We start from the raw sequence: 7,729 nt of genomic DNA, 5'->3' as shown, positions 1-7,729 counted from the left end.
CGTTACATCCCTAGTATAAACCATTTGGAATGAGATGAGCATGAATAAACAATGACAGAATTTTCATTTTTGGAACAAACTAAACCTTTAAGATCTGTCCGAAATCATCTTCGCCGTCATGAATCATCTTTGCAGCATGTGGTTGTCATTCAGCGTTCCTTATCCCCCCCCGCCCTGTTTTGTCCTCTATCTCCCTTTGGCTGTAATAGACTCTCTCATTTTGATTCTGTCTGCCTGCCCCCATTATGATTGTACTAAAGCAGCTATATAATTGCATAATTAGTGGAGCCCATTGATCTGCCTCTCTAGCTAGGAGTCTAAATCAAACAGATACATCATCGACATTACTCAACACTCGCGACGAGAAATTAAACCGAGCTAATGCCTGCTGTGGCCTAAACCATCTGGTTCCATTTAATGGCCCACCCCTGTGTCCTTACTCTAAGAGCCTGACGAACACCGAGCGTGTACACAGAGATTCGCTAAATGCTGTTGAGCAAACAAGAGTGTGATTTGTGGAGTAAATGTCTTTTAACCTTGATGGGAGTCATGAGGTTGCCTCGCGTGGTAAGTTCGGAGTAACCTCAAGCAGTCCAGCGCCCCCTGGTGTCTAAATAGTCACAACCGTCAGAACAAAAGCTGCTGGCCTTTGCTGAGGGATTTGTGCAGAATTCAAATGAAGCTGTAGGTTGAGTCATTTGCATTTGAGATAGTTATTTTTTTTTTTTAACCCTGAGACTTTCTGCATGTTTAACGACATGACTAAATCTACCAAAAGCCTCCTCAGAGATGGACAATATTTAATTTTGAGGTAAATAAGGAGTTATAAAACCAAGTGAGATGCCTACTTTAGCCGTATTTGAAGACATCAAACACACATGTTATGCTAAGTCCATACTGTAGAATTTGATCCCATAATTCAGTCCAATCTTGAAATATTAGGGATATGGATGCTGATGTGTTTAACTCAAGGTTCTATTTAGGGTACTTTCACACAGCAAGTTTACTAAAATGTAAATTTCTATTTTGAGATTTTGAAAATGTTTTCTGTACAGATGCCAGTGTTTTATAATGAAGTGTGTTTTAGCAATGTTGTAGTATGCGTGCCAGACCAGGCCAACTATGCACCTGCACAAATATGCAAACACAGTCCTACAGTTTGTTATTGTTGTCTTGGTTAAGTACTTGCTTATAATATATAATAGTATATTAGTGGCATAAGCAAAGCAGTGGTGCAGTAGGCAGTGCTGTCGCCTCACAATAAGAAGGTCGCTGGTTCGAACCTCGGCTCAGTTGGCGTTTCTGTGTGGAGTTTGCATGTTTTCCCTGCGTTCGCGTGGGTTTCCTCCGAGTGCTCTGTTTTCCCCCACAGTCCAAAAACATGCGGTACAGCTGAATTGGGTAGGCTAAATTGTCCATAGTGTATGAGCGTCTGTGTGTATGTGTGTGTGGATGTTTCCCAGAGATGGGTTGTGGCTGGAAGGGCATCCGCTGTGTAAAAACGTGCTGGATAAGTTGGTGGTTCATTCCGCTGTGGCGACCCCGGATTATTTAGGGACTAAGCCGACAGAAAATGAATGAATGAATGAATGAATAGTGGCATAATGATATCACATAACAAACGTGTGGCATAGGCATATGGTTTGATATTGGATTTATATATTGGATTATCTGTATTCAGTTACTTTTCTTCATTTTTAGGTGTTTAACATTCAGTCAGGTATCAAATAATATTTATATATATATATATATTTTTTTTTTTTTTCGGTCCCACTTTATATTGTGACCTTAACTAATATGTACTTACACAAGAATTAATAGTTTGTTACAATGTACTTATTGTGTAAATACATGTATTTACTGTGTACTTATGCTTGATTAAATGCAATTACATCTGTAATTAACTTTTGTAATTACATTTGTAAATACACTGTTGACCATCATTTACACCTCAACCCCCCCCCCCCCCCACTCTTAAACCTACCCATACCACCAAACCTGTCCATAACCCAACCTCTATTCCAACTCAAAACCACCAAAAGTGTTCTCAAATAAATTATAAACACAGTAAATACACTGTATTTGTTTTTTTGATGCAAGTACATAGTATTTAAGGACACTTAATATAAAGTGGGACCATTTTTTCATTTACGCTGTACAACCTTCGAAAGTTTGTTTTCTGAGATAGATCGTTATGACAATTTTGGATCAAAACAGATACAATGTTTTCATTTTTAGAAGAAAATAGTGTTGTGTAAACATAATCTCAGCAGCAATAGCCTTATGGTGCTGGTGGTGTTATGAAGCGTCAAGCGTGAGTGATTAACTTGTGAAGTCAATGCAAAGATGTGAATAGACATCCTGCGATGTGAATGGTGCAAATGAAGAGGTGCGAATTGAGGATTTTCCACGTTTACCCTGCCTATGATGTGAATCCGCATTATGAAGAGAATTTGACACTTCAAAGAAGCGAGTAAACTCAAAACGTTCACATGTCTATTTACATGCGAATATCGTAATTTATTCACGCAAGACGTGTCTGGTGTGAACACAGCATTAGAATCAGAGGCAGCGTTTGCGAATTCTGACTTAATTGGTACTATTGGTACTAATGGCCCCAAAGTGTGCAAAGAAAATATCCCTCACACCATTACACCACCACCACCAGCCTGTACCATCAATACAAGGCAGGATGGATCCATTTTTTCATGTTGTTGACGCTAAAATTCTGACCCTACCATTTAAATGTCGCAGCAGAAATCGAGATACATCAGACAAGGCAACGTTTTTCCAATCTTCTATTGTCTAAATTTTCTGAGCCTGCGTGAATTGTAGCCTCAGTTTCCTCTTAGCTGACAGGAGTAGCACCCGGTGTGGTCCTCTGCTGCTGTAGCCCATCTGCCTCAAGGTTGGACGTATCGTGCGTTATTTAAGTGGTTATTTGAGTTGCCTTTCTTTCAGCTCGAACCAGTCTGATCATCGTCTGACATTTGGCCATTCTCGTCTGGCGTCAACATTTGCGTCCACAGAACTGCCACTCATTGGATAATTTCTCTTTTTCGGATCATTCTCTGTAAATCCTAGAGATGGTTGTGCGTGAAAATCACAGTAGATCAGCAGTTTCTAAAATACTCAGATCAAGCCACATTCAGAGTCACTTAAATCCCCTTTCTTCCCCATTCTGATGCTCGGTTTGAAATGCAGCAGATCGTCTTGACCATGTCTACATGCCTAAATGCTTTGAGTTGCTGCCATGTGATTGGCTGATTAGAAATCTGGGTTAACAAGCAGTTGGACAGGTGTACCTAATAAAGTGGCCGGTGAGTGTACATGATCATTATCATACTGAATCCCGTGAGTGTTCACGACAGAAATGCACCGCATTGAACTCAAACAAAAGCATGCTAAAATGAGCTAGCGTCACGCTGGTGGATGTGCTCCATGTAGACAGGGTTCAAGAAAAACAGAGAGATAATGTGGCGAGCAGGGTTACACTCGCATGTACTGTGTGAAGCGGCTGTCAGCATGTGTTTTCATAATAAATCTCTCTTGTTCCTTTTGTGTGGTGTGTGTGGGAGGTGACCTCTGCTCTCAATCAGCACTTAATTAGATTAGTGCTCACACCTTCTGTTTCAGCCACATTGCATGCAGTCGATGCATACACATCATCAAAAATGTGTGTATTTTTATGGTATGATTCCACGCACCAATTGCTCTACTACAAAGTATGAGCTAGACTGCGATGAAAAATCCATTCAGCAGGAAACGGCTTACTATTTGTACTGCCTTACGATACTGCACAGAGTGATTGACTTGTAAAACATGAAGTTTCACAGTGTATAGGCTGCATGAGAATTATGGGGCCGGTTAATTGATTCGGTACACAGAGGTTGAGAAAGAAGCCCTGATCAAATATCCATGAGGTTTATGTATTCTGTGAATCTAGGCGAGTGCCTGGAAGACAAAAATGTGGGTGTGCGTGAGTGTACGCGTGTGCTGTTTACAACAATGTGGGGACCAAATGTCCTCAAAGTAGATCAATGCTGGTAATTTATGACATGTTTTGGTCCTCATGAGGGATTCTATAAATCATCTAGAATTCAGTATTTTGGAAACGGTGAATGTTTTCAGTGAGGGTTGTGTTAAGGTGGGAGGACAGTATATCTGTACGGTGTAAAATAATTATGCCTCAAGTCTTCAAGAAACCCAATGTTTGTGTATGTGTGTGTGTTTGTGTGGGGGGATTTGACTTGATACAGATTGTCAGATAATTGAGTTATGATAACTGAACATTAGTTCATTCAAATCACATACCCTCTTCAACTTTATAATGTCTAGTGCCCAGTTTTCCACAGAAAAACATCCCATTGAACATATTTAATCCACTGACACAATAGTGTGGATTTTGGATGGTTATTCGTTTGTTGACGTCACTGTTTCTACTGGAGACCGGTTAGTTTACCATGCACTTACACCCGAAAATGGCATCTTTGTAGTAAAAAGCAAGGCGATGTCATAGCTTACAGTGTTACAGATAAAATGAGACCACGAACTGAATAAAAAGTCAAAGGTATTACTAATCCAAACATAGCAGTCAAGTGTTTAGACCAGTGGTCACCAAATTTGTTCCTGTAGGGCCGGTGTCCTCAAGAGTTTAGCTCTAACCCTAATCAAACACACCTGAACAAGCTAATCAAGCTCTTACTAGGTATACTTGAAACACCCAGGGAGGTGTGTTGAAGCAAGTTGGAGCTAATCCCTGCAGGGACACTGGCCCTCCTGGATCGAGATTGGTGACCCCTAGTTTAGACGTTTTGCATATGCTGTCTCTCAATCATTGCTATCGATCAGTCACAGTCACGCTTCCTACTTCCGGTAGTTTGTCTGAAGAAGAATTTAGCCAATGGCTGGATGATTTTTTTTTTTCCCTAATGATTGGCAGTCGTGTTATTGCTCTCGTATTGCTGCCACTGGCTCAGTAACCTGTCAATCATCACACAACACACCTGCTCCCTGCTGCTCACAGTTCAAGCTAACGGCAGAGCTGCTGGTTTGCAAAAAGGAAACAAAGGAAATGGATCGTGAAGCTTTAATCTGCTGAAGAAAGTTTTGATAGATTATTAGAAGTGAAGATGAGAATATTTCTAAAGGAGAGCTGATACTTAGATGACGTGGATGATTACAATAATACCCAATTTGTGTTTGTAGCTTACTGTTAGCCAGCACTCACTTTTGGGGATTTACACCTACCTAACTTTAAATAGTAACAGTTCTTGACTCCAGTAAGCTACAAACACACATTGGGTATCATTGGAAAGAAGACACTTTGAGCTTTACTGAGGTGAAAAGGGAAGTTGCATGCTCAAACATATAACAAGCTATACATTATGAAGTTATGAAAAAAAAAAATTGTAATGTGTTCAATAATTGTTTTTCCATATACAAACACAGGAAAACATTAATGTAATGTCCCAGAAAAAATATGAGTTTATATTTCAAGTTTGATTTGAGATAGCATGCAAAATGAGAGTTCTGTAAAAAGTTACCAGTATTTTTAATGTGTGTAATAGTGTGTAATTTTAATGTGTGTAATAGCTTAGTGTGTATTCTAAGTAATACTTTAAAGTTCTAACACTTTCTGTAGGCTTTGCAAGTGTCTATTCGAATAATCTTGTACATCTGACCAGTGTGTGTACAGTATGTGGGTTTTCAGCTTTATGATGGACAGCCTTGGCTGTATAATAAAGCATCATGTTCTTTAATGTGGCTGCTTGGGGCAGACTTTCCTGTGGCTTGCCGGCTCGCGTTCTGGGTTACGACAGCAGGTGGTGAAAAATGAGCAGCACGGTCGACCTTGATCAGCATTGCTGATAACTATAAATCACACAGAAAACAGCCGTTCAAGGCAGGCGGGAGGCATTGGTTCTGTTATATTACAGCCTGTCTGCTTTAGAGAAGGAAAGGAACGGGACAGGTCTTCCCTAAGGATATGTGGCTTAGATCACAATATGTGAAGTGACATTGGTACAATTCGAGAGGCTGAGGATGGGATTTACACTGATGCGGTTATGCATGGGGTAATGCCGTCCTGAGGTCAGATGTTAGAGTAATTTTTACTTCATTTTAGTCACTTTATTGGTGCTTATTTTTCTTTAAAAATTAGGTCTAAAAAAGCCAGATGTTGAACAAAACATTAACATAAAAAAGAAATATTGCAATAGTATTGATATGTTTATCAGTGCATGCAGGAAAGAAAGAAAGAAAGAAAGAAAGAAAGAAAGAAAGAAAGAAAGAAAGAAAGAAAGAAAGAAAGAAAGAAAGAAAGAATAAGCAAGTCAGGAGGGAAGGGAGGAAGAAAATGGGAGAGGTAGGAAGGAATGAAGAAAGGAAGGAAAAAAGTATGCAAGTAAGGAAGGAAAGCAGGTAGGATGAAAGGAAGAAAATTAAGTAAACAAGTAAGGATGGAAGGAAAAGGAAGGAAAAAGAAAAAAGGAAGTAAGAAAGGAAGTAAGGAAAGAAGGAAAAAGGAAGTAAGCAAGTAAGGATGGAAGGAAGGAAAGGGGAAAGGGTAGGTAATAGTAAAAAGGAAGGAAGGTATAAAGGAAGAAAAAGGGAAGGAAATAGAAAGGAGTGAAATAGGAAAAAGGAAGGAAGGAAAAGGGAAATAAATAGGAAAAAAGAAAAGAATGAAGAAAATAGGAAGGACATGGAAAAAAGAAAGTAAGGAAACAGGACAAAAGAAAGGAAATAGAAAAAGGAATGGAAATAGGAAACAAAAGGGAAGGAGGGAAGGAAGGAAAGAAGGAAGCAATGAAAAAAAGAAAAAGGAAGGAAAAGTAAGCAAGTAAAAAAGGAAGGATGTAGTAAAAAAGAAGGAGGGAAGAAAATGTATTAATTTTCTTTTTGGCTAAGTCCTTGTAAGTAAAATGTAAGGAAAAAAAGAAGGAAAAGGGAAGGAAGAAAGGAATTTGGAAGCAAAAGTTAGTAAGTAATTACCAAAGGAAGGAAGAAAGATAATGAAAAAGTAAGGAAAAAAGGAAGGAAAATGAAGGAAGAAAGAAGTTTGGCTATACATAATATTTTTAAAGCCCAAACAATAAAATCCTAAATGAAATGTAACAGCAGTGTTTGTAACGACCTGCTTCCAACTGGCATAATTGGAAACCCACTGTCCATCAGTTTAGCTATGCAAACAGTGCTTGATGCTTTCATAATGAGGAACTGAACCAGTGAAGCGCAACTTTTGGATAGCACCCAAAATAATATATCTAAAGCTTGTTTTCCAATGAGGATTGCTCATTGCTCTATTAAAATTTAACAGGTATTTTAAAAGTAGGGTTAAAGTAACCCTACTCAAAACCTCAAAATCTTGCTGGAAGTAGTAGGTCATCTGGGAACTTCTCGCATACTGTTTTCAGTTTTTGCATACTGTTTTTCAAACTACTCAATTTGAATGTTATTACTCGATTGATTGTTCAGTGGTTATTAGCTGATAGATATTAGTCATAAGGGGCCTTCTGCACCTACTAGTAGGCTCAGAAGGCTGTTATCATCCATTCGCATGGCTAATCAGCTATGGATCGCGCACGACTGCTGCTGAAAGTTAACGAGAATTATTTATAATATGTATTAAATTTCCCATTAATCATGTTTTATTAACGTTACCCCAACTCTAAACCCAGCCTTCACGTAATGTAAAAACAGATCTGGATCTGGAGTCTTCTCTATT

The 7,729-nt window shown here is 38.9% G+C and overlaps 1 protein-coding gene and 1 long non-coding RNA gene across 7 annotated transcripts in view; both read left to right on the top strand.

The window, feature by feature from the left end:
• The window catches only part of dpp6a (dipeptidyl-peptidase 6a), a 467,305-nt gene that overhangs the window by 353,405 nt on the left and 106,171 nt on the right, over positions 1 to 7,729 (top strand). The window lies entirely within an intron of this gene.
• LOC141380817 (uncharacterized) lies at positions 4,799 to 6,927 on the top strand. The gene is made up of 2 exons (XR_012399695.1): positions 4,799 to 6,594; positions 6,640 to 6,927. It is a non-coding gene; the product is annotated as an uncharacterized lncRNA (long non-coding RNA).

This window comes from Danio rerio, chromosome 24, assembly GCF_049306965.1.
Source record: "Danio rerio strain Tuebingen ecotype United States chromosome 24, GRCz12tu, whole genome shotgun sequence".
NCBI classification, from domain to species: domain Eukaryota; kingdom Metazoa; phylum Chordata; class Actinopteri; order Cypriniformes; family Danionidae; genus Danio; species Danio rerio.
The sequence above is the reverse complement of the archived record's forward strand: the minus strand, read 5'-3'. Positions and strand labels throughout refer to the sequence as shown.